Source organism: Pseudophryne corroboree, chromosome 3 (genome assembly GCF_028390025.1).
Source record: "Pseudophryne corroboree isolate aPseCor3 chromosome 3, aPseCor3.hap2, whole genome shotgun sequence".
Taxonomy (NCBI): Eukaryota; Metazoa; Chordata; class Amphibia; order Anura; family Myobatrachidae; genus Pseudophryne; species Pseudophryne corroboree.
The window spans coordinates 440,294,466-440,312,780 of NC_086446.1; the positions used below are offsets into that span (position 1 = coordinate 440,294,466).

Consider the following 18,315-nt stretch of genomic DNA (forward strand, 5'->3'; position numbering starts at 1 on the left):
TTTTCCTGTACCATTGTATGTGGAACACTGTATACTTGCACCACCACAGCGCAAATGGCTGTCCTCACTTTCACAAAATACACTGCCATATCAGCAAAAACTCAGGACTGCATTGGCCGGGAATCGATTCCGGGCCTCACGCGTGGCAGGCGAGCATTCTACCACTGAACCACCAATGCTCCACAGATGCCTAATTTTACACTTACTCGTGTACTTTAGTGTATAAAACAAAGCAGGAGTGTCAGGATGCCTTGCCTTGCCATCACCTCCAAGCCTACGTAACCAAGCCCGACTAGCACAGTCGCTAGAGCATAAGACTATTAATCTTAGGGTCATGTATTTGAGCTCCATGTTGGGCAGTTGTTTTTTTCTCTTCCTGTACAATTGTATGTGGAACAGTGTATACTTGCATCACCACAGCGCAAATGGCTGTCCTCACTTTCACAAAATGCACTGCCCTATCAGCAAAAACTCAGGAATGTATTGACCGGGAATTGAACCCGGCCTCCCACGTGGCCGGCTAGATTTCTACCACTGAACCACCAATGATCCACAGATGCTTAATTTTAGACTTACTCATGTACTTTAGTGTACAAAACAAAGCAGGAGAGTCAGGATGCCTTGCCTTGCCATCACCACAACTCCTCGGTTACCAAGCATTGCTAACTCAGTCAGTAAAGCATGATACTCTTAATCTCAGGGTGGTGGGTTCGAGCCCCACATTGGGCGGATGTTTTTTTTCTTTTCCTGTACCATTGTATGTGGAACACTATCAACTTGCCCCACCACAGCACAAATGGCTGTCCTCACTTTCACAAAATGCACTGCCATATCAGCAAAAACTCAGGACTGCATTGGCCGGGAATCAAACCCAGGGCTCCCGCGTGGCAGGCGAGAATTCTACCACTGAACCACCAATGCTCCACAGATACTTAATTTTACACTTACTCGTGTACTTTAGTGTATGAAACAAAGCAGGAGTGTCAGGATGCCTTGCCATCACCTCCATACATTCACAACCAAGCCTGGCTAGCTCAGTCGGTAGAGCATGAGACTCTTAATCTCAGGGTCGTGGGTTTGAGCCCCACGTTGGGCGGATGTTTTTTCTTTTCCTGTACCATTGTATGTGGAACACTGTATACTTGCACCACCACAGCGCAAATGGCTGTCCTCACTTTCACAAAATACACTGCCATATCAGCAAAAACTCAGGACTGCATTGGCCGGGAATCGATTCTGGGCCTCACGCGTGGCAGGCGAGAATTCTACCACTGAACCACCAATGCTCCACAGATACTTAATTTTACACTTACTCGTGTACTTTAGTGTATGAAACAAAGCAGGAGTGTCAGGATGCCTTGCCTTGCCATCACCTCCATATATTATCAACCAAGCCTGGCTAGCTCAGTCGGTAGAGCATGAGACTCTTAATCTCAGGGTCGTGGGTTCGAGCCCCACGTTGGGTGTATGTTTTTTCTTTTCCTGTACCATTGTATGTGGAACACTGTATACTTGCACCACAACAGCGCAAATGGCTGTCCTCACTTTCACAAAATACACTGCCATATCAGGAAAAACTCAAGACTGCATTGGCCGGGAATCGATTCCAGGCCTCACGCGTGGCAGGCGAGAATTCTACCACTGAACCACCAATGCTCCACAGATGCCTTATTTTACACTTACTCATGTACTTTAGTGTATAAAACAAAGCAGGAGTGTCAGGATGCCTTGCCTTGCCATCACCTCCAAGCCTACGTAATCAAGCCCGACTAGCACAGTCGCTAGAGCATAAGACTATTAATCTTAGGGTCATGTATTTGAGCTCCATGTTGGGCAGTTGTTTTTTTCTCTTCCTGTACCATTGTATGTGGAACAGTGTATACTTGCATCACCACAGCGCAAATGGCTATCCTCACTTTCACAAAATGCACTGCCCTATCAGCAAAAACTCAGGAATATATTGACCGGGAATTGAACCCGGCCTCCCACGTGGCCGGCTAGATTTCTACCACTGAACCACCAATGATCCACAGATGCTTAATTTTAGACTTACTCATGTACTTTAGTGTACAAAACAAAGCAGGAGAGTCAGGATGCCTTGCCTTGCCATCACCACAACTCCTCGGTTACCAAGCATTGCTAACTCAGTCGGTAAAGCATGAGACTCTTAATCTCAGGGTCGTGGGTTTGAGCCCCACATTGGGCGGATGTTTTTTTTCTTTTCCTGTACCATTGTATGTGGAACACTGTCAACTTGCCCCACCACAGCACAAATGGCTGTCCTCACTTTCACAAAATGCACTGCCATATCAGCAAATACTCAGGACTGCATTGGCCGGGAATCGAACCCGGGCCTCCCGCGTGGCAGGCGAGAATTCTACCACTGAACCACCAATGCTCCACAGATGCCTTATTTTACACTTACTCATGTACTTTAGTGTATAAAACAAAGCAGGAGTGTCAGGATGCCTTGCCTTGCCATCACCTCCATACATTCTCAACCAAGCCTGGCTAGCTCAGTCGGTAGAGCATGAGACTCTTAATCTCAGGGTCGTGGGTTCGAGCCCCACGTTGGGCAGATGTTTTTTCTTTTCCAGTACCATTGTATGTGGAACACTGTATACTTGCACCACCACAGCGCAAATGGCTGTCCTCACTTTCACAAAATACACTTCCATATCAGCAAAAACTAAGGACTGCATTGGCCTGGAATCGATTCCGGGCCTCACGCGTGGCAGGCGAGAATTCTACCACTGAACCACCAATGCTCCACAGATGCCTAATTTTACACTTACTCATGTACTTTAGTGTATAAAACAAAGCAGGAGTGTCAGGATGCCTTGCCTTGCCATCACCTCCAAGCCTACGTAACCAAGCCCGACTAGCACAGTCGCTAGAGCATAAGACTATTAATCTTAGGGTCATGTATTTGAGCTCCATGTTGGGCAGTTGTTTTTTTCTCTTCCTGTACCATTGTATGTGGAACAGTGTATACTTGCATCACCACAGCGCAAATGGCTGTCCTCACTTTCACAAAATGCACTGCCCTATCAGCAAAATCTCAGGAATGTATTGACCGGGAATTGAACCCGGCCTCCCACGTGGCCGGCTAGATTTCTACCACTGAACCACCAATGATCCACAGATGCTTATTTTTAAACTTTCTCATGTACTTTAGTGTACAAAACAAAGCAGGAGAGTCAGGATGCCTTCCCTTTCCATCACCACAACTCCTCGGTTACCAAGCATTGCTAACTCAGTCGGTAAAGCATGAGACTCTTAATCTCAGGGTCGTGGGTTCGAGCCCCACATTGGGCGGATGTTTTTTTTCTTTTCCTGTACCATTGTATGTGGAACACTGTCAACTTGCACCACCACAGCGCAAATGGCTGTCCTCACTTTCACAAAATGCACTGCCATATCAGCAAAAACTCAGGACTGCATTGGCCGGGAATCGAACCCGGGCCTCCCGCGTGGCAGGTGAGAATTCTACCACTGAACCACCAATGCTCCACAGATACTAAATTTTACACTTACTCGTGTACTTTAGTGTATGAAACAAAGCAGGAGTGTCAGGATGCCTTGCCTTGCCATCACCTCCATATATGCTCAACCAAGCCTGGCTAGCTCAGTCGGTAGAGCGTGAGACTCTTAATCTCAGGGTCGTGGGTTCGAGCCCCACGTTGGGCGGATGTTTTTTCTTTTCCTGTACCATTGTATGTGGAACACTGTATACTTGCACCACAACAGTGCAAATGGCTGTCCTCACTTTCACAAAATACACTGCCATATCAGCAAAAACTCAAGACTGCATTGGCCGGGAATTGATTCCGGGCCTCACGCGTGGCAGGCGAGAATTCTACCACTGAACCACCAATGCTCCACAGATGCCTTATTTTACACTTACTCATGTACTTTAGTGTATAAAACAAAGCAGGAGTGTTAGGATGCCTTGCATTGCCATCACCTCCATACATTCTCAATCAAGCCTGGCTAGCTCAGTCGGTAGAGCATGAGACTCTTAATCTCAGGGTCGTGGGTTCGAGCCCCACGTTGGGCGGATGTTTTTTCTTTTCCTGTACCATTGTATGTGGAACACTGTATACTTGCACCACCACAGCGCAAATGGCTGTCCTCACTTTCACAAAATGCACTGCCCTATCAGCAAAAACTCAGGAATGTATTGACCGGGATTTGAACCTGGCCTCCCACGTGGCCGGCTAGATTTCTACCACTGAACCACCAATGATCCACAGATGCTTAATTTTAGACTTACTCATGTACTTTAGTGTACAAAACAAAGCAGGAGAGTCAGGATGCCTTGCCTTGCCATCACCACAACTCCTCGGTTACCAAGCATTGCTAACTCAGTCGGTAAAGCATAAGACTCTTAATCTCAGGGTCGTGGGTTCGAGCCCCACATTGGGCGGATGTTTTTTTTCTTTTCCTGTACCATTGTATGTGGAACACTGTCAACTTGCACCACCACAGCGCAAATGGCTGTCCTCACTTTCACAAAATGCACTGCCATATCAGCAAAAACTCAGGACTGCATTGGCCGGGAATCGAACCCAGGCCTCCCGCGGGGCAGGCGAGAATTCTACCACTGAACCACCAATGCTCCACAGATACTTAATTTTACACTTACTCGTGTACTTTAGTTTATGAAACAAAGCAGGAGTGTCAGGATGCCTTGCCTTGCCATCACCTCCATACATTCTCAACGAAGCATGGCTAGCTCAGTCGGTAGAGCATGAGACTCTTAATCTCAGGGTCGTGGGTTCGAGCCCCACGTTGGGCGGATGTTTTTTCTTTTCCTATACCATTGTATGTGGTACACTGTATACTTGCACCACCACAGCGCAAATGGCTGTCCTCACTTTCACAAAATGCACTGCCATATCAGCAAAAGCTCAGGACTGCATTGGCCGGGAATCGATTCCGGGCCTCACGCGTGGCAGGCGAGAATTCTACTACTGAACCACCAATGCTCCACAGATGCCTAATTTTACACTTACTCATGTACTTTAGTGTATGAAACAAAGCAGGAGTGCCAGGATGCCTTGCCTTGCCATCACCTCCAAGCCTACGTAACCAAGCCCGACTAGCACAGTCGCTAGAGCATAAGACTATTAATCTTAGGGTCATGTATTTGAGCTCCATGTTGGGCAGTTGTTTTTTTTCTCTTCCTGTACCATTGTATGTGGAACAGTGTATACTTGCATCATCACAGCGCAAATGGCTGTCCTCACTTTCACAAAATGCACTGCCCTATCAGCAAAAACTCAGGAATGTATTGACCGGGAATTGAACCCGGCCTCCCACGTGGCCGGCTAGATTTCTACCACTGAACCACCAATGATCCACAGATGCTTAATTTTAGACTTACTCATGTACTTTAGTGTACAAAACAAAGCAGGAGAGTCAGGATGCCTTCCCTTTCCATCACCACAACTCCTCGGTTACCAAGCATTGCTAACTCAGTCGGTAAAGCATGAGGCTCTTAATCTCAGGGTCGTGGGTTCGAGCCCCACATTGGGCGGATGTTTTTTTTCTTTTCCTGTACCATTGTATGTGGAACACTGTCAACTTGCACCACCACAGCGCAAATGGCTGTCCTCACTTTCACAAAATGCACTGCCATATCAGCAAAAACTCAAGACTGCATTGGCCGGGAATCGAACCCGGGCCTCCCGCATGGCAGGCGAGAATTCTACCACTGAACCACCAATGCTCCACAGATACTTAATTTTACACTTACTCGTGTACTTTAGTGTATGAAACAAAGCAGGAGTGTCAGGATGCCTTGCCTTGCCATCACCTCCATACATTCTCAACCAAGCCTGGCTAGCTCAGTCGGTAGAGCATGAGACTCTTAATCTCAGGGTCGTGGGTTCGAGCCCCACGTTGGGCGGATGTTTTTTCTTTTCCTGTACCATTGTATGTGGAACACTGTATACTTGCACCACAACAGCGCAAATGGCTGTCCTCACTTTCACAAAATACACTGCCATATCAGGAAAAACTCAAGACTGCATTGGCCGGGAATCGATTCCGGGCCTCACGCGTGGCAGGCGAGAATTCTACCACTGAACCACCAATGCTCCACAGATGCCTTATTTTACACTTACTCATGTACTTTAGTGTATAAAACAAAGCAGGAGTGTCAGGATGCCTTGCCTTGCCATCACCTCCAAGCCTACGTAATCAAGCCCGACTAGCACAGTCGCTAGAGCATAAGACTATTAATCTTAGGGTCATGTATTTGAGCTCCATGTTGGGCAGTTGTTTTTTTCTCTTCCTGTACCATTGTATGTGGAACAGTGTATACTTGCATCACCACAGCGCAAATGGCTATCCTCACTTTCACAAAATGCACTGCCCTATCAGCAAAAACTCAGGAATGTATTGACCGGGAATTGAACCCGGCCTCCCACGTGGCCGGCTAGATTTCTACCACTGAACCACCAATGATCCACAGATGCTTAATTTTAGACTTACTCATGTACTTTAGTGTACAAAACAAAGCAGGAGAGTCAGGATGCCTTGCCTTGCCATCACCACAACTCCTCGGTTACCAAGCATTGCTAACTCAGTCGGTAAAGCATGAGACTCTTAATCTCAGGGTCGTGGGTTTGAGCCCCACATTGGGCGGATGTTTTTTTCTTTTCCTGTACCATTGTATGTGGAACACTGTCAACTTGCCCCACCACAGCACAAATGGCTGTCCTCACTTTCACAAAATACACTGCCATATCAGCAAAAACTCAGGACTACATTGGCCGGGAATCAAACCCAGGCCTCCCGCGTGGAAGGCGAGAATTCTACCACTGAACCACCAATGCTCCACCGATACTTAATTTTACACTTACTCGTGTACTTTAGTGTATGAAACAAAGCAGGAGTGTCAGGATGCCTTGCCTTGCCATCACCTCCATACATTCTCAACCAAGCCTGGCTAGCTCAGTCGGTAGAGTATGAGACTCTTAATCTCAGGGTCATGGGTTCGAGCCCAACGTTGGGCGGATGTTTTTTCTTTTCCTGTACCATTGTATGTGGAACACTGTATACATGCACCACCACAGCGCAAATGGCTGTCCTCACTTTCACAAAATACACTGCCATATCAGCAAAAACTCAGGACTGCATTGGCCGGGAATCGTTTCCGGGCCTCACGCGTGGCAGGCGAGAATTCTACCACTGAACCACCAATGCTCCACAGATGCCTAATTTTACACTTACTCATGTACTTTAGTGTATAAAACAAAGCAGGAGTGTCAGGATGCCTTGCCTTGCCATCACCTCCAAGCCTACGTAACCAAGCCCGACTAGCACAGTCGCTAGAGCATAAGACTATTAATCTTAGGGTCATGTATTTGAGCTCCATGTTGGGCAGTTGTTTTTTTCTCTTCCTGTACCATTGTATGTGGAACAGTGTATACTTACATCACCACAGCGCAAATGGCTGTACTCACTTTCACAAAATGCACTGCCCTATCAGCAAAAACTCAGGAATGTATTGACCGGGAATTGAACCCGGCCTCCCACGTGGCCGGCTAGATTTCTACCACTGAACCACCAATGATCCACAGATGCTTATTTTTAAACTTACTCATGTACTTTAGTGTACAAAACAAAGCAGGAGAGTCAGGATGCCTTCCCTTTCCATCACCACAACTCCTCGGTTACCAAGCATTGCTAACTCAGTCGGTAAAGCATGAGACTCTTAATCTCAGGGTCGTGGGTTCGAGCCCCACATTGGGCGGATGTTTTTTTTCTTTTCCTGTACCATTGTATGTGGAACACTGTCAACTTTCACTACCACAGCGCAAATGGCTGTCCTCACTTTCACAAAATGCACTGCCCTATCAGCAAAAACTCAGGACTGCATTGGCCGGGAATCGAACCCGGGCCTCCAGCGTGGCAGGCAAGAATTCTACCACTGAACCACCAATGCTCCACAGATATTTAATTTTACACTTACTCGTGTACTTTAGTATATGAAATAAAGCAGGAGTGTCAGGATGCCTTGCCTTGCCATCACCTCCATACATTCTCAACCAAGCCTGGCTAGCTCAGTCGGTAGAGCATGAGACTCTTAATCTCAGGGTTGTGGGTTCGAGCCCCACGTTGGGTGGATGTTTTTTCTTTTCCTGTACCATTGTATGTGGAACACTGTATACTTGCACCACCACAGCGCAAATGGCTGTCCTCACTTTCACAAAATACACTGCCATATCAGCAAAAACTCAGGACTGCATTGGCCGGGAATCGATTCCGGGCCTCACGCGTGGCAGGCGAGAATTCTACCACTGAACCACCAATGCTCCACAGATGCCTAATTTTACACTTACTCATGTACTTTAGTGTATAAAACAAAGCAGGAGTGTCAGGATGCCTTGCCTTGCCATCACCTCCAAGCCTACGTAACCAAGCCCGACTATCACAGTCGCTAGAGCATAAGACTATTAATCTTAGGGTCATGTATTTGAGCTCCATGTTGGGCAGTTGTTTTTTTCTCTTCCTGTACCATTGTATGTGAAACAGTGTATACTTGCATCACCACAGCGCAAATGGCTGTCCTCACTTTCACAAAATGCACTGCCCTATCAGCAAAAACTCAGGAATGTATTGACCGGGAATTGAACCCGGCCTCCCACGTGGCCGGCTAGATTTCTACCACTGAACCACCAATGATCCACAGATGCTTAATTTTAGACTTACTCATGTACTTTAGTGTACAAAACAAAGCAGGAGAGTCAGGATGCCTTCACTTTCCATCACCACAACTCCTCGGTTACCAAGCATTGCTAACTCAGTCGGTAAAGCATGAGACTCTTAATCTCAGGGTCGTGGGTTCGAGCCCCACATTGGGTGGATGTTTTTTTTCTTTTCCTGTACCATTGTATGTGGAACACTGTCAACTTGCACCGCCACAGCGCAAATGGCTGTCCTCACTTTCACAAAATGCACTGCCATATCAGCAAATACTCAGGACTGCATTGGCCGGGAATCGAACCCAGGCCTCCCGCGTGGCAGGCGAGAATTCTACCACTGAACCACCAATGCTCCACAGATGCCTTATTTTACACTTACTCATGTACTTTAGTGTATAAAACAAAGCAGGAGTGTCAGGATGCCTTGCCTTGCCATCACCTCCATACATTCTCAACCAAGCCTGGCTAGCTCAGTCGGTAGAGCATGAGACTCTTAATCTCAGGGTCGTGGGTTCGAGCCCCACGTTGGGCGGATGTTTTTTCTTTTCCAGTACCATTGTATGTGGAACACTGTATACTTGCACCACCACAGCGCAAATGGCTGTCCTCACTTTCACAAAATACACTGCTATATCAGCAAAAACTCAGGACTGCATTGGCCTGGAATCGATTCCGGGCCTCACGCGTGGCAGGCGAGAATTCTACCACTGAACCACCAATGCTCCACAGATGCCTAATTTTACACTTACTCATGTACTTTAGTGTATAAAACAAAGTAGGAGTGTCAGGATGCCTTGCCTTGCCATCACCTCCAAGCCTACGTAACCAAGCCCGACTAGCACAGTCGCTAGAGCATAAGACTATTAATCTTAGGGTCATGTATTTGAGCTCCATGTTGGGCAGTTGTTTTTTTCTCTTCCTGTACCATTGTATGTGGAACAGTGTATACTTGCATCACCACAGCGCAAATGGCTGTCCTCACTTTCACAAAATGCACTGCCCTATCAGCAAAATCTCAGGAATGTATTGACCGGGAATTGAACCCGGCCTCCCACGTGGCCGGCTATATTTCTACCACTGAACCACCAATGATCCACAGATGCTTATTTTTAAACTTTCTCATGTACTTTAGTGTACAAAACAAAGCAGGAGAGTCAGGATGCCTTCCCTTTCCATCACCACAACTCCTCGGTTACCAAGCATTGCTAACTCAGTCGGTAAAGCATGAGACTCTTAATCTCAGGGTCGTGGGTTCGAGCCCCACATTGGGCGGATGTTTTTTTTCTTTTCCTGTACCATTGTATGTGGAACACTGTCAACTTGCACCACCACAGCGCAAATGGCTGTCCTCACTTTCACAAAATGCACTGCCATATCAGCAAAAACTCAGGACTGCATTGGCCGGGAATCGAACCCGGGCCTCCCGCGTGGCAGGCGAGAATTCTACCACTGAACCACCAATGCTCCACAGATACTTAAGTTTACACTTACTCGTGTACTTTACTGTATGAAACAAAGCAGGAGTGTCAGGATGCCTTGCCTTGCCATCACCTCCATATATGCTCAACCAAACCTGGCTAGCTCAGTCGGTAGAGCATGAGACTCTTAATCTCAGGGTCGTGGGTTCGAGCCCCACGTTGGGCGGATGTTTTTTCTTTTCCTGTACCATTGTATGTGGAACACTGTATACTTGCACCACAACAGTGCAAATGGCTGTCCTCACTTTCACAAAATACACTGCCATATCAGCAAAAACTCAAGACTGCATTGGCCGGGAATTGATTCCGGGCCTCACGCGTGGCAGGCGAGAATTCTACCACTGAACCACCAATGCTCCACAGATGCCTTATTTTACACTTACTCATGTACTTTAGTGTATAAAACAAAGCAGGAGTGTTAGGATGCCTTGCCTTGCCATCACCTCCATACATTCTCAACCAAGCTTGGCTAGCTCAGTCGGTAGAGCATGAGACTCTTAATCTCAGGGACGTGGGTTCGAGCCCCACGTTGGGCGGATGTTTTTTCTTTTCCTGTACCATTGTATGTGGAAAACTGTATACTTGCACCACCACAGCGCAAATGGCTGTCCTCACTTTCACAAAATACACTGCCATATCAGCAAAAACTCAGGACTGCATTGGCCAGGAATCGAACCCTGGACTCCCGCGTGGCAGGCGAGAATTCTACCACTAAACCACCAATGCTCCACAGATACTTAATTTTACACGTACTCGTGTACTTTAGTGTATGAAACAAAGCAGGAGTGTCAGGATGCCTTGCCTTGCCATCACCTCCATTCATTCTCAACCAAGCCCGGCTAGCTCCATCGGTAGAGCATGAGACTCTTAATCTCAGGGTCGTGGGTTCGAGCCCCACGTTGGGTGGCTGTTTTTTCTTTTCCTGTACCATTGTATGTGGAACACTGTATACTTGCAACACCACAGCGCAAATGGCTGTCCTCACTTTCACAAAATACACTGCCATATCAGCAAAAACTCTGGACTGCATTGGCCGGGAATCGATTCCGGGCCTCACGCGTGGCAGGCGAGAATTCTACCACTGAATCACAAATGCTCCACAGATACTTAATTTTACACTTACTCGTGTACTTTAGTGTATGAAACAAAGCAGGAGTGTCAGGATGCCTTGCCTTGCCATCACCTCCATATATGCTCAACCAAGCCTGGCTAGCTCAGTTGGTAGAGCATGAGACTCTTAATCTCAGGGTCGTGGGTTCGAGCCCCACGTTGGGCGGATGTTTTTTCTTTTCCTGTACCATTGTATGTGGAACACTGTATACTTGCACCACAACAGTGCAAATGGCTGTCCTCACTTTCACAAAATACACTGCCATATCAGCAAAAACTCAAGACTGCATTGGCCGGGAATTGATTCCGGGCCTCACGCGTGGCAGGCGAGAATTCTACCACTGAACCACCAATGCTCCACAGATGCCTTATTTTACACTTACTCATGTACTTTAGTGTATAAAACAAAGCAGGAGTGTTAGGATGCCTTGCCTTGCCATCACCTCCATACATTCTCAACCAAGCCTGGCTAGCTCAGTCGGTAGAGCATGAGACTCTTAATCTCAGGGTCGTGGGTTCGAGCCCCACGTTGGGCGGATGTTTTTTCTTTTCCTGTACCATTGTATGTGGAAAACTGTATACTTGCACCACCACAGCGCAAATGTTTGTCCTCACTTTCACAAAATACACTGCCATATCAGCAAAAACTCAGGACTGCATTGGCCAGGAATCGAACCCTGGCCTCCCGCGTGGCAGGCGAGAAATCTACCACTAAACCACCAATGCTCCACAGATACTTAATTTTACACGTACTCGTGTACTTTAGTGTATGAAACAAAGCAGGAGTGTCAGGATGCCTTGCCTTGCCATCACCTCCATACATTCTAAACCAAGCCTGGCTAGCTCAGTTGGTAGAGCATGAGACTCTTAATCTCAGGGTCGTGGGTTCGAGCCCCACGTTGGGCGGATGTTTTTTCTTTTCATGTACCATTGTATGTGGAACAGTGTATACTTGCACCACCACAGCGCAAATGGCTGTCCTCACTTTCACAAAATACACTGCCATATCAGCAAAAACTCAGGACTGCATTGGCCGGGAATCGATTCCGGGCCTCACGCGTGGCAGGCGAGAATTCTACCACTGAACCACCAATGCTCCACAGATACCTAATTTTACACTTACTCATGTACTTTAGTGTATAAAACAAAGCAGGAGTGTCAGGATTCCTTGCCTTGCCATCACCTCCAAGCCTACGTAACCAAGCCCGACTAGCACAGTCGCTAGAGCATAAGACTATTAATCTTAGAGTCATGTATTTGAGCTCCATGTTGGGCAGTTATTTTTTTCTCTTCCTGTACCATTGTATGTGGAACAGTATATACTTGCATCACCACAGTGCAAATAGCTGTCCTCACTTTCACAAAATGAACTGCCCTATCAGCAAAAACTCAGGAATGTATTGACCGGGAATTGAACCCGGCCTCCCACGTGGCCGGCTAGATTTCTACCACTGAACCACCGATGATCCACAGATGCTTAATTTTAGACTTACTCATGTACTTTAGTGTACAAAACAAAGCAGGAGAGTCAGGATGCCTTGCCTTGCCATCACCACAACTCCTCGGTTACCAAGCATTGCTAACTCAGTCGGTAAAGCATGAGACTCTTAATCTCAGCGTCGTGGGTTCGAGCCCCACATTGGGCGGATGTTTTTTTTCTTTTCCAGTACGATTGTATGTGGAACACTGTCAACTTGCACCACCACAGCGCAAATGGCTGTCCTCACTTTCACAAAATGCACTGCCATATCAGCAAAAGCTCAGGACTGCATTGGCCGGGAATCAAACCCTGGCCTCCCGCATGGCAGGCGAGAATTCTACCACTGAACCACCAATGCTCCACAGAAACTTAATTTTACACTTACTCATGTACTTTAGTGTATGAAACAAAGCAGGAGTGTCAGGATGCCTTGCCTTGCCATCACCTCCATACATTCTCAACCAAGCCCGGCTAGCTCAGTCGGTAGAGCATGAGACCCTTAATCTCAGACTCGTGGGTTCGAGCCCCACGTTGGGCGGATGTTATTTCTTTTCCTGTACCATTGTATGTGGAACACTGTCAACTTGCACCACCACAGCGCAAATGGCTGTCCTCACTTTCACAAAATACACTGCCATATCAGCAAAAACTCAGGACTGCATTGGCCGGGAATTGATTCCGGGCCTCATGCGTGGCAGGCGAGAATTCTACCACTGAACCACCAATGCTCCACAGATGCCTAATTTTACACTTACTCATGTACTTTAGTTTATAAAACAAAGCAGGAGTGTCAGGATGCCTTGCCTTGCCATCACCTCCAAGCCTACGTAATCAAGCCCGACTAGCACAGTCGCTAGAGCATAGGACTATTAATCTTAGGGTCATGTATTTGAGCTCCATGTTGGGCAGTTGTTTTTTTCTCTTACTGTACCATTGTATGTGGAACAGTGTATACTTGCATCACCACAGCGCAAATGGCTGTCCTCACTTTCACAAAATGCACTGCCCTATCAGCAAAAACTCAGGAATGTATTGACCGGGAATTGAACCTGGCCTCCCACGTGGCCGGCTAGATTTCTACCACTGAACCACCAATGATCCACAGATGCTTAATTTTAGACTTACTCATGTACTTTAGTGTACAAAACAAAGCAGGAGAGTCAGGATGCCTTGCCTTGCCATCACCACAACTCCTCGGTTACCAAGCATTGCTAACTCAGTCGGTAAAACATGAGACTCTTAATCTCAGGGTCGTGGGTTCGAGCCCCACATTGGGCGGATGTTTTTTTTCTTTTCCTGTACCATTGTATGTAGAACACTATCAACTTGCCCCACAACAGCACAAATGGCTGTCCTCACTTTCACAAAATGCACTGCCATATCAGCAAAAACTCAGGACTGCATTGGCCGGGAATCGAACCCGGGCCTCCCGCGTGGCAGGCGACAATTCTACCACTGAACCACCAATGCTCCACAGATACTTAATTTTACACTTACTCCTGTACTTTAGTGTAGGAAACAAAGCAGGAGTGTCAGGATGCCTTGCCTTACCATCACCTCCATACATTCTCAACCAAGCCTGGCTGGCTTAGTCGCTAGAGCATGAGACTCTTAATCTCAGGGTCGTGGGTTTGAGCCCCATGTTGGGCGGATGTTTTTTCTTTTCATGTACCATTGTATGTGGAACACTGTATACTTGCACCACCACAGCGCAAATGGCTGTCCTCACTTTCACAAAATACACTGCCATATCAGCAAAAACTCAGGACTGCATTGGCCGGGAATCGATTCCGGGCCTCATGCGTGGCAGGCGAGAATTCTACCACTGAACCACCAATGCTCCACAGATGCCTAATTTTACACTTACTCATGCACTTTAGTGTATAAAACAAAGCAGGAGTGTCAGGATGCCTTGCCTTGCCATCACCTCCAAGCCTACGTAACCAAGCCCGACTAGCACAGTCGCTAGAGCATAAGACTATTAATCTTAGGGTCATGTATTTGAGCTCCATGTTGGGCAGTTGTTTTTTTCTCTTCCTGTACCATTGTATGTGGAACAGTGTATACTTGCATCACCACAGCGCAAATGGCTGTCCTCACTTTCACAAAATGCACTGCCCTATCAGCAAAAACTCAGGAATGTATTGACCGGGAATTGAACCCGGCCTCCCACGTGGCCGGCTAGATTTCTACCACTGAACCACCAATGATCCACAGATGCTTAATTTTAGACTTACTCATGTACTTTAGTGTACAAAACAAAGCAGGAGAGTCAGGATGCCTTGCCTTGCCATCACCACAACTCCTCGGTTACCAAGCATTGCTAACTCAGTCGGTAAAGCATGAGACTCTTAATCTCAGGGTCGTGGGTTCGAGCCCCACGTTGGGCGGATGTTTTTTCTTTTCCTGTACCATTGTATGTGGAACACTGTATACTTGCACCACAACAGTGCAAATGGCTGTCCTCACTTTCACAAAATACACTGCCATATCAGCAAAAACTCAAGACTGCATTGGCCGGGAATCGATTCCGGGCCTCACGCGTGGCAGGCGAGAATTCTACCACTGAACCACCAATGCTCCACAGATGCCTTGTTTTACACTTACTCATGTACTTTAGTGTATAAAACAAAGCAGGAGTGTCAGGATGCCTTGCCTTGCCATCACCTCCAAGCCTACGTAATCAAGCCCGACTAGCACAGTCGCAAGAGCATAGGACTATTAATCTTAGGGTCATGTATTTGAGCTCCATGTTGGGCAGTTGTTTTTTTCTCTTCCTGTACCATTGTATGTGGAACAGTGTATACTTGCATCACCACAGCGCAAATGGCTGTCCTCACTTTCACAAAATGCACTGCCCTATCAGCAAAAACTCAGCAATGTATTGACCGGGAATTGAACCCGGCCTCCCACGTGGCCGGCTAGATTTCTACCACTGAACCACCAATGATCCACAGATGCTTAATTTTAGACTTACTCGTGTACTTTAGTGTACAAAACAAAGCAGGAAAGTCAGGATGCCTTGCCTTGCCATCACCACAACTCCTCAGATACCAAGCATTGCTAACTCAGTCGGTAAAGCATGAGGCTCTTAATCTCAGGGTCGTGGGTTCGAGCCCCACATTGGACGGATGTTTTTTTTCTTTTCCTGTACCATTGTATGTGGAACACTGTCAACTTGCACCACCACAGCGCAAATGGCTGTCCTCACTTTCACAAAATGCACTGCCATATCAGCAAAAACTCAGGACTGCATTGGCCGGGAATCGAACCCGGGCCTCCCGCGTGGCAGGCGAGAATTCTACCACTGAACCACCAATGCTCCCCAGATACTGAATTTTACACTTACTCGTGTACTTTAGTGTATGAAACAAAGCAGGAATTTTTAGGATGCCTTGCCTTGCCATCACATCCATACATTCTCAACCAAGCCTGGCTAACTCAGTCGGTAGAGCATGAGACTCTTAATTTCAGGGTCGTGGGTTCGAGCCCCACGTTAGGCAGATGTTTTTTCTTTTCCTGTACCATTGTATGTGGAACACTGTATACTTGCACCACAACAGCGCAAATGGCTGTCCTCACTTTCACAAAATACACTGCCATATCAGGAAAAACTCAAGACTGCATTGGCCGGGAATCGATTCCGGGCCTCACGCGTGGCAGGCGAGAATTCTACCACTGAACCACCAATGCTCCACAGATGCCTTATTGTACACTTACTCATGTACTTTAGTGTATAAAACAAAGCAGGAGTGTCAGGATGCCTTGCCTTGCCATCACCTCCATACATTCTCAACCAAGCCTGGCTAACTCAGTCGGTAGAGCATGAGACTCTTAATCTCAGGGTCGTGGGTTCGAGCCCCACGTTGGGCGGATGTTTTTTCTTTTCCTGTACCATTGTATGTGGAACACTGTATACTTGCACCACCACAGCGCAAATGGCTGTCCTCACTTTCACAAAATACACTGCCATATCAGCAAAAACTCAGGACTGCATTGGCCGGGAATCGATTCCGGGCCTCACGCGTGGCAGGCGAGAATTCTACCACTGAACCACCAATGCTCCACAGATGCTTAATTTTACACTTACTCATGTACTTTAGTGTATAAAACAAAGCAGAAGTGTCAGGATGCCTTGCCTTGCCATCACCTCCAAGCCTATGTAACCAAGCCCGACTAGCACAGTCGCTAGAGCATAAGACTATTAATCTTAGGGTCATGTATTTGAGCTCCATGTTGGGCAGTTGTTTTTTTCTCTTCCTGTACCATTGTATGTGGAACAGTGTATACTTGCATCACCACAGCGCAAATGGCTGTCCTCACTTTCACAAAATGCACTGCCCTATCAGCAAAAACTCAGGAATGTATTGACCGGGAATTGAACCCGGCCTCCCACGTGGCCGGCTAGATTTCTACCACTGAACCACCAATGATCCACAGATGCTTAATTTTAGACTTACTCATGTACTTTAGTGTACAAAACAAAGCAGGAGAGTCAGGATGCCTTGCCTTGCCATCACCACAACTCCTTGGTTACCAAGCATTGCTAACTCAGTCGGTAAAGCATGAGACTCTTAATCTCAGGGTCGTGGGTTCGAGCCCCACATTGGGCGGATGTTTTTTCTCTTTTCCTGTACCATTGTATGTGGAACACTGTCAACTTGCACCACCACAGCGCAAATGGCTGTCCTCACTTTCACAAAATGCACTGCCATATCAGCAAAAACTCAGGACTGCATTGGCAGGGAATCGAACCCGGGCTTCCCGCGTGGAAGGCAAGAATTCTACCACTGAACCACCAATGCTCCACAGGTACTTAATTTTACACTTACTCGTGTACTTTAGTGTATGAAACAAAGCAGGAGTGTCAGGATGCCTTGCCTTGCCTTGCCATCACCTCCATACATTCGCAACCAAGCCAGGCTAGCTCAGTCGGTAGAGTATGAGACTCTTAATCTCAGGGTCGTGGGTTCGAGCCCCACGTTGGGCGGATGTTTTTTCTTTTTACTGTACCATTGTATGTGGAACATTGTAAACTTGCACCACCACAGCGCAAATAGCTGTCTTCACTTTCACAAAATGCACTGTCATATCAGCAAATACTCAGGACAGCATTGGCCGGGAATCGAACCCAGGCCTCCCGCATGTAAGGCGAGAATTCTACCACTGAACCACCAAAGCTCCACAGGTACTTTGTTTTACACTTACTCGTGTACTTTAGTGTATGAAACAAAGCAGGAGTGTCAGGATGCCTTGCCTTGCCTTGCCATCACCTCCATACATTCGCAACCAAGCCTGGCTATCTCAGTCGGTAGAGCATGAGACTCTTAATCTCAGGGTCGTGGGTTCGAGCCCCACGTTGGGCGGATGTTTTTTCTTTTCCTGTACCATTGTATGTGGAACACTGTCAACTTGCACCACCACAGCGCAAATAGCTGTCCTCACTTTCACAAAATACACTGCCATATCAGCAAAAACTCAGGACTGCATTGGCCGGGAATCGATTCCGGGCCTCACGCGTGGCAGGCGA

The 18,315-nt window shown here is 47.1% G+C and overlaps 36 non-coding genes across 36 annotated transcripts; 20 read left to right on the forward strand and 16 right to left on the reverse strand.

Annotated features, from left to right (window-relative positions):
• Window positions 1-108: 108 nt before the first annotated feature.
• On the reverse strand, window positions 109-179 carry TRNAG-GCC (transfer RNA glycine (anticodon GCC)). Its single transcript has one exon. It is a non-coding gene; the product is annotated as a tRNA-Gly (tRNA).
• Window positions 180-850: 671 nt separating this feature from the next.
• Window positions 851-921, reverse strand: TRNAG-GCC (transfer RNA glycine (anticodon GCC)). Its single transcript has one exon. It is a non-coding gene; the product is annotated as a tRNA-Gly (tRNA).
• Window positions 922-1,023: 102 nt separating this feature from the next.
• TRNAK-CUU (transfer RNA lysine (anticodon CUU)) lies at window positions 1,024-1,096 on the forward strand. Its single transcript has one exon. It is a non-coding gene; the product is annotated as a tRNA-Lys (tRNA).
• A 297-nt stretch (window positions 1,097-1,393) lies between these two features.
• TRNAK-CUU (transfer RNA lysine (anticodon CUU)) lies at window positions 1,394-1,466 on the forward strand. Its single transcript has one exon. It is a non-coding gene; the product is annotated as a tRNA-Lys (tRNA).
• An 861-nt stretch (window positions 1,467-2,327) lies between these two features.
• On the reverse strand, window positions 2,328-2,398 carry TRNAG-GCC (transfer RNA glycine (anticodon GCC)). The gene has a single exon. It is a non-coding gene; the product is annotated as a tRNA-Gly (tRNA).
• Window positions 2,399-2,505: 107 nt separating this feature from the next.
• TRNAK-CUU (transfer RNA lysine (anticodon CUU)) lies at window positions 2,506-2,578 on the forward strand. The gene has a single exon. It is a non-coding gene; the product is annotated as a tRNA-Lys (tRNA).
• An 861-nt stretch (window positions 2,579-3,439) lies between these two features.
• Window positions 3,440-3,510, reverse strand: TRNAG-GCC (transfer RNA glycine (anticodon GCC)). The gene has a single exon. It is a non-coding gene; the product is annotated as a tRNA-Gly (tRNA).
• A 107-nt stretch (window positions 3,511-3,617) lies between these two features.
• TRNAK-CUU (transfer RNA lysine (anticodon CUU)) lies at window positions 3,618-3,690 on the forward strand. Its single transcript has one exon. It is a non-coding gene; the product is annotated as a tRNA-Lys (tRNA).
• Window positions 3,691-3,987: 297 nt separating this feature from the next.
• On the forward strand, window positions 3,988-4,060 carry TRNAK-CUU (transfer RNA lysine (anticodon CUU)). Its single transcript has one exon. It is a non-coding gene; the product is annotated as a tRNA-Lys (tRNA).
• A 490-nt stretch (window positions 4,061-4,550) lies between these two features.
• Window positions 4,551-4,621, reverse strand: TRNAG-GCC (transfer RNA glycine (anticodon GCC)). The gene has a single exon. It is a non-coding gene; the product is annotated as a tRNA-Gly (tRNA).
• A 107-nt stretch (window positions 4,622-4,728) lies between these two features.
• On the forward strand, window positions 4,729-4,801 carry TRNAK-CUU (transfer RNA lysine (anticodon CUU)). The gene has a single exon. It is a non-coding gene; the product is annotated as a tRNA-Lys (tRNA).
• An 862-nt stretch (window positions 4,802-5,663) lies between these two features.
• On the reverse strand, window positions 5,664-5,734 carry TRNAG-GCC (transfer RNA glycine (anticodon GCC)). Its single transcript has one exon. It is a non-coding gene; the product is annotated as a tRNA-Gly (tRNA).
• A 107-nt stretch (window positions 5,735-5,841) lies between these two features.
• Window positions 5,842-5,914, forward strand: TRNAK-CUU (transfer RNA lysine (anticodon CUU)). The gene has a single exon. It is a non-coding gene; the product is annotated as a tRNA-Lys (tRNA).
• Window positions 5,915-6,774: 860 nt separating this feature from the next.
• Window positions 6,775-6,845, reverse strand: TRNAG-UCC (transfer RNA glycine (anticodon UCC)). The gene has a single exon. It is a non-coding gene; the product is annotated as a tRNA-Gly (tRNA).
• A 1,041-nt stretch (window positions 6,846-7,886) lies between these two features.
• TRNAG-GCC (transfer RNA glycine (anticodon GCC)) lies at window positions 7,887-7,957 on the reverse strand. The gene has a single exon. It is a non-coding gene; the product is annotated as a tRNA-Gly (tRNA).
• Window positions 7,958-8,064: 107 nt separating this feature from the next.
• On the forward strand, window positions 8,065-8,137 carry TRNAK-CUU (transfer RNA lysine (anticodon CUU)). Its single transcript has one exon. It is a non-coding gene; the product is annotated as a tRNA-Lys (tRNA).
• An 861-nt stretch (window positions 8,138-8,998) lies between these two features.
• TRNAG-GCC (transfer RNA glycine (anticodon GCC)) lies at window positions 8,999-9,069 on the reverse strand. The gene has a single exon. It is a non-coding gene; the product is annotated as a tRNA-Gly (tRNA).
• A 107-nt stretch (window positions 9,070-9,176) lies between these two features.
• Window positions 9,177-9,249, forward strand: TRNAK-CUU (transfer RNA lysine (anticodon CUU)). The gene has a single exon. It is a non-coding gene; the product is annotated as a tRNA-Lys (tRNA).
• An 861-nt stretch (window positions 9,250-10,110) lies between these two features.
• TRNAG-GCC (transfer RNA glycine (anticodon GCC)) lies at window positions 10,111-10,181 on the reverse strand. Its single transcript has one exon. It is a non-coding gene; the product is annotated as a tRNA-Gly (tRNA).
• A 107-nt stretch (window positions 10,182-10,288) lies between these two features.
• TRNAK-CUU (transfer RNA lysine (anticodon CUU)) lies at window positions 10,289-10,361 on the forward strand. Its single transcript has one exon. It is a non-coding gene; the product is annotated as a tRNA-Lys (tRNA).
• A 297-nt stretch (window positions 10,362-10,658) lies between these two features.
• On the forward strand, window positions 10,659-10,731 carry TRNAK-CUU (transfer RNA lysine (anticodon CUU)). The gene has a single exon. It is a non-coding gene; the product is annotated as a tRNA-Lys (tRNA).
• A 119-nt stretch (window positions 10,732-10,850) lies between these two features.
• Window positions 10,851-10,921, reverse strand: TRNAG-GCC (transfer RNA glycine (anticodon GCC)). Its single transcript has one exon. It is a non-coding gene; the product is annotated as a tRNA-Gly (tRNA).
• Window positions 10,922-11,028: 107 nt separating this feature from the next.
• TRNAK-CUU (transfer RNA lysine (anticodon CUU)) lies at window positions 11,029-11,101 on the forward strand. The gene has a single exon. It is a non-coding gene; the product is annotated as a tRNA-Lys (tRNA).
• Window positions 11,102-11,398: 297 nt separating this feature from the next.
• TRNAK-CUU (transfer RNA lysine (anticodon CUU)) lies at window positions 11,399-11,471 on the forward strand. Its single transcript has one exon. It is a non-coding gene; the product is annotated as a tRNA-Lys (tRNA).
• Window positions 11,472-11,768: 297 nt separating this feature from the next.
• Window positions 11,769-11,841, forward strand: TRNAK-CUU (transfer RNA lysine (anticodon CUU)). The gene has a single exon. It is a non-coding gene; the product is annotated as a tRNA-Lys (tRNA).
• Window positions 11,842-12,138: 297 nt separating this feature from the next.
• On the forward strand, window positions 12,139-12,211 carry TRNAK-CUU (transfer RNA lysine (anticodon CUU)). The gene has a single exon. It is a non-coding gene; the product is annotated as a tRNA-Lys (tRNA).
• An 861-nt stretch (window positions 12,212-13,072) lies between these two features.
• Window positions 13,073-13,143, reverse strand: TRNAG-GCC (transfer RNA glycine (anticodon GCC)). The gene has a single exon. It is a non-coding gene; the product is annotated as a tRNA-Gly (tRNA).
• A 107-nt stretch (window positions 13,144-13,250) lies between these two features.
• TRNAK-CUU (transfer RNA lysine (anticodon CUU)) lies at window positions 13,251-13,323 on the forward strand. Its single transcript has one exon. It is a non-coding gene; the product is annotated as a tRNA-Lys (tRNA).
• An 861-nt stretch (window positions 13,324-14,184) lies between these two features.
• TRNAG-GCC (transfer RNA glycine (anticodon GCC)) lies at window positions 14,185-14,255 on the reverse strand. The gene has a single exon. It is a non-coding gene; the product is annotated as a tRNA-Gly (tRNA).
• Window positions 14,256-16,036: 1,781 nt separating this feature from the next.
• Window positions 16,037-16,107, reverse strand: TRNAG-GCC (transfer RNA glycine (anticodon GCC)). The gene has a single exon. It is a non-coding gene; the product is annotated as a tRNA-Gly (tRNA).
• Window positions 16,108-16,215: 108 nt separating this feature from the next.
• TRNAK-CUU (transfer RNA lysine (anticodon CUU)) lies at window positions 16,216-16,288 on the forward strand. Its single transcript has one exon. It is a non-coding gene; the product is annotated as a tRNA-Lys (tRNA).
• A 297-nt stretch (window positions 16,289-16,585) lies between these two features.
• Window positions 16,586-16,658, forward strand: TRNAK-CUU (transfer RNA lysine (anticodon CUU)). The gene has a single exon. It is a non-coding gene; the product is annotated as a tRNA-Lys (tRNA).
• Window positions 16,659-17,519: 861 nt separating this feature from the next.
• On the reverse strand, window positions 17,520-17,590 carry TRNAG-UCC (transfer RNA glycine (anticodon UCC)). Its single transcript has one exon. It is a non-coding gene; the product is annotated as a tRNA-Gly (tRNA).
• A 112-nt stretch (window positions 17,591-17,702) lies between these two features.
• Window positions 17,703-17,775, forward strand: TRNAK-CUU (transfer RNA lysine (anticodon CUU)). Its single transcript has one exon. It is a non-coding gene; the product is annotated as a tRNA-Lys (tRNA).
• A 120-nt stretch (window positions 17,776-17,895) lies between these two features.
• On the reverse strand, window positions 17,896-17,966 carry TRNAV-UAC (transfer RNA valine (anticodon UAC)). The gene has a single exon. It is a non-coding gene; the product is annotated as a tRNA-Val (tRNA).
• A 112-nt stretch (window positions 17,967-18,078) lies between these two features.
• On the forward strand, window positions 18,079-18,151 carry TRNAK-CUU (transfer RNA lysine (anticodon CUU)). The gene has a single exon. It is a non-coding gene; the product is annotated as a tRNA-Lys (tRNA).
• Window positions 18,152-18,315: the final 164 nt, after the last annotated feature.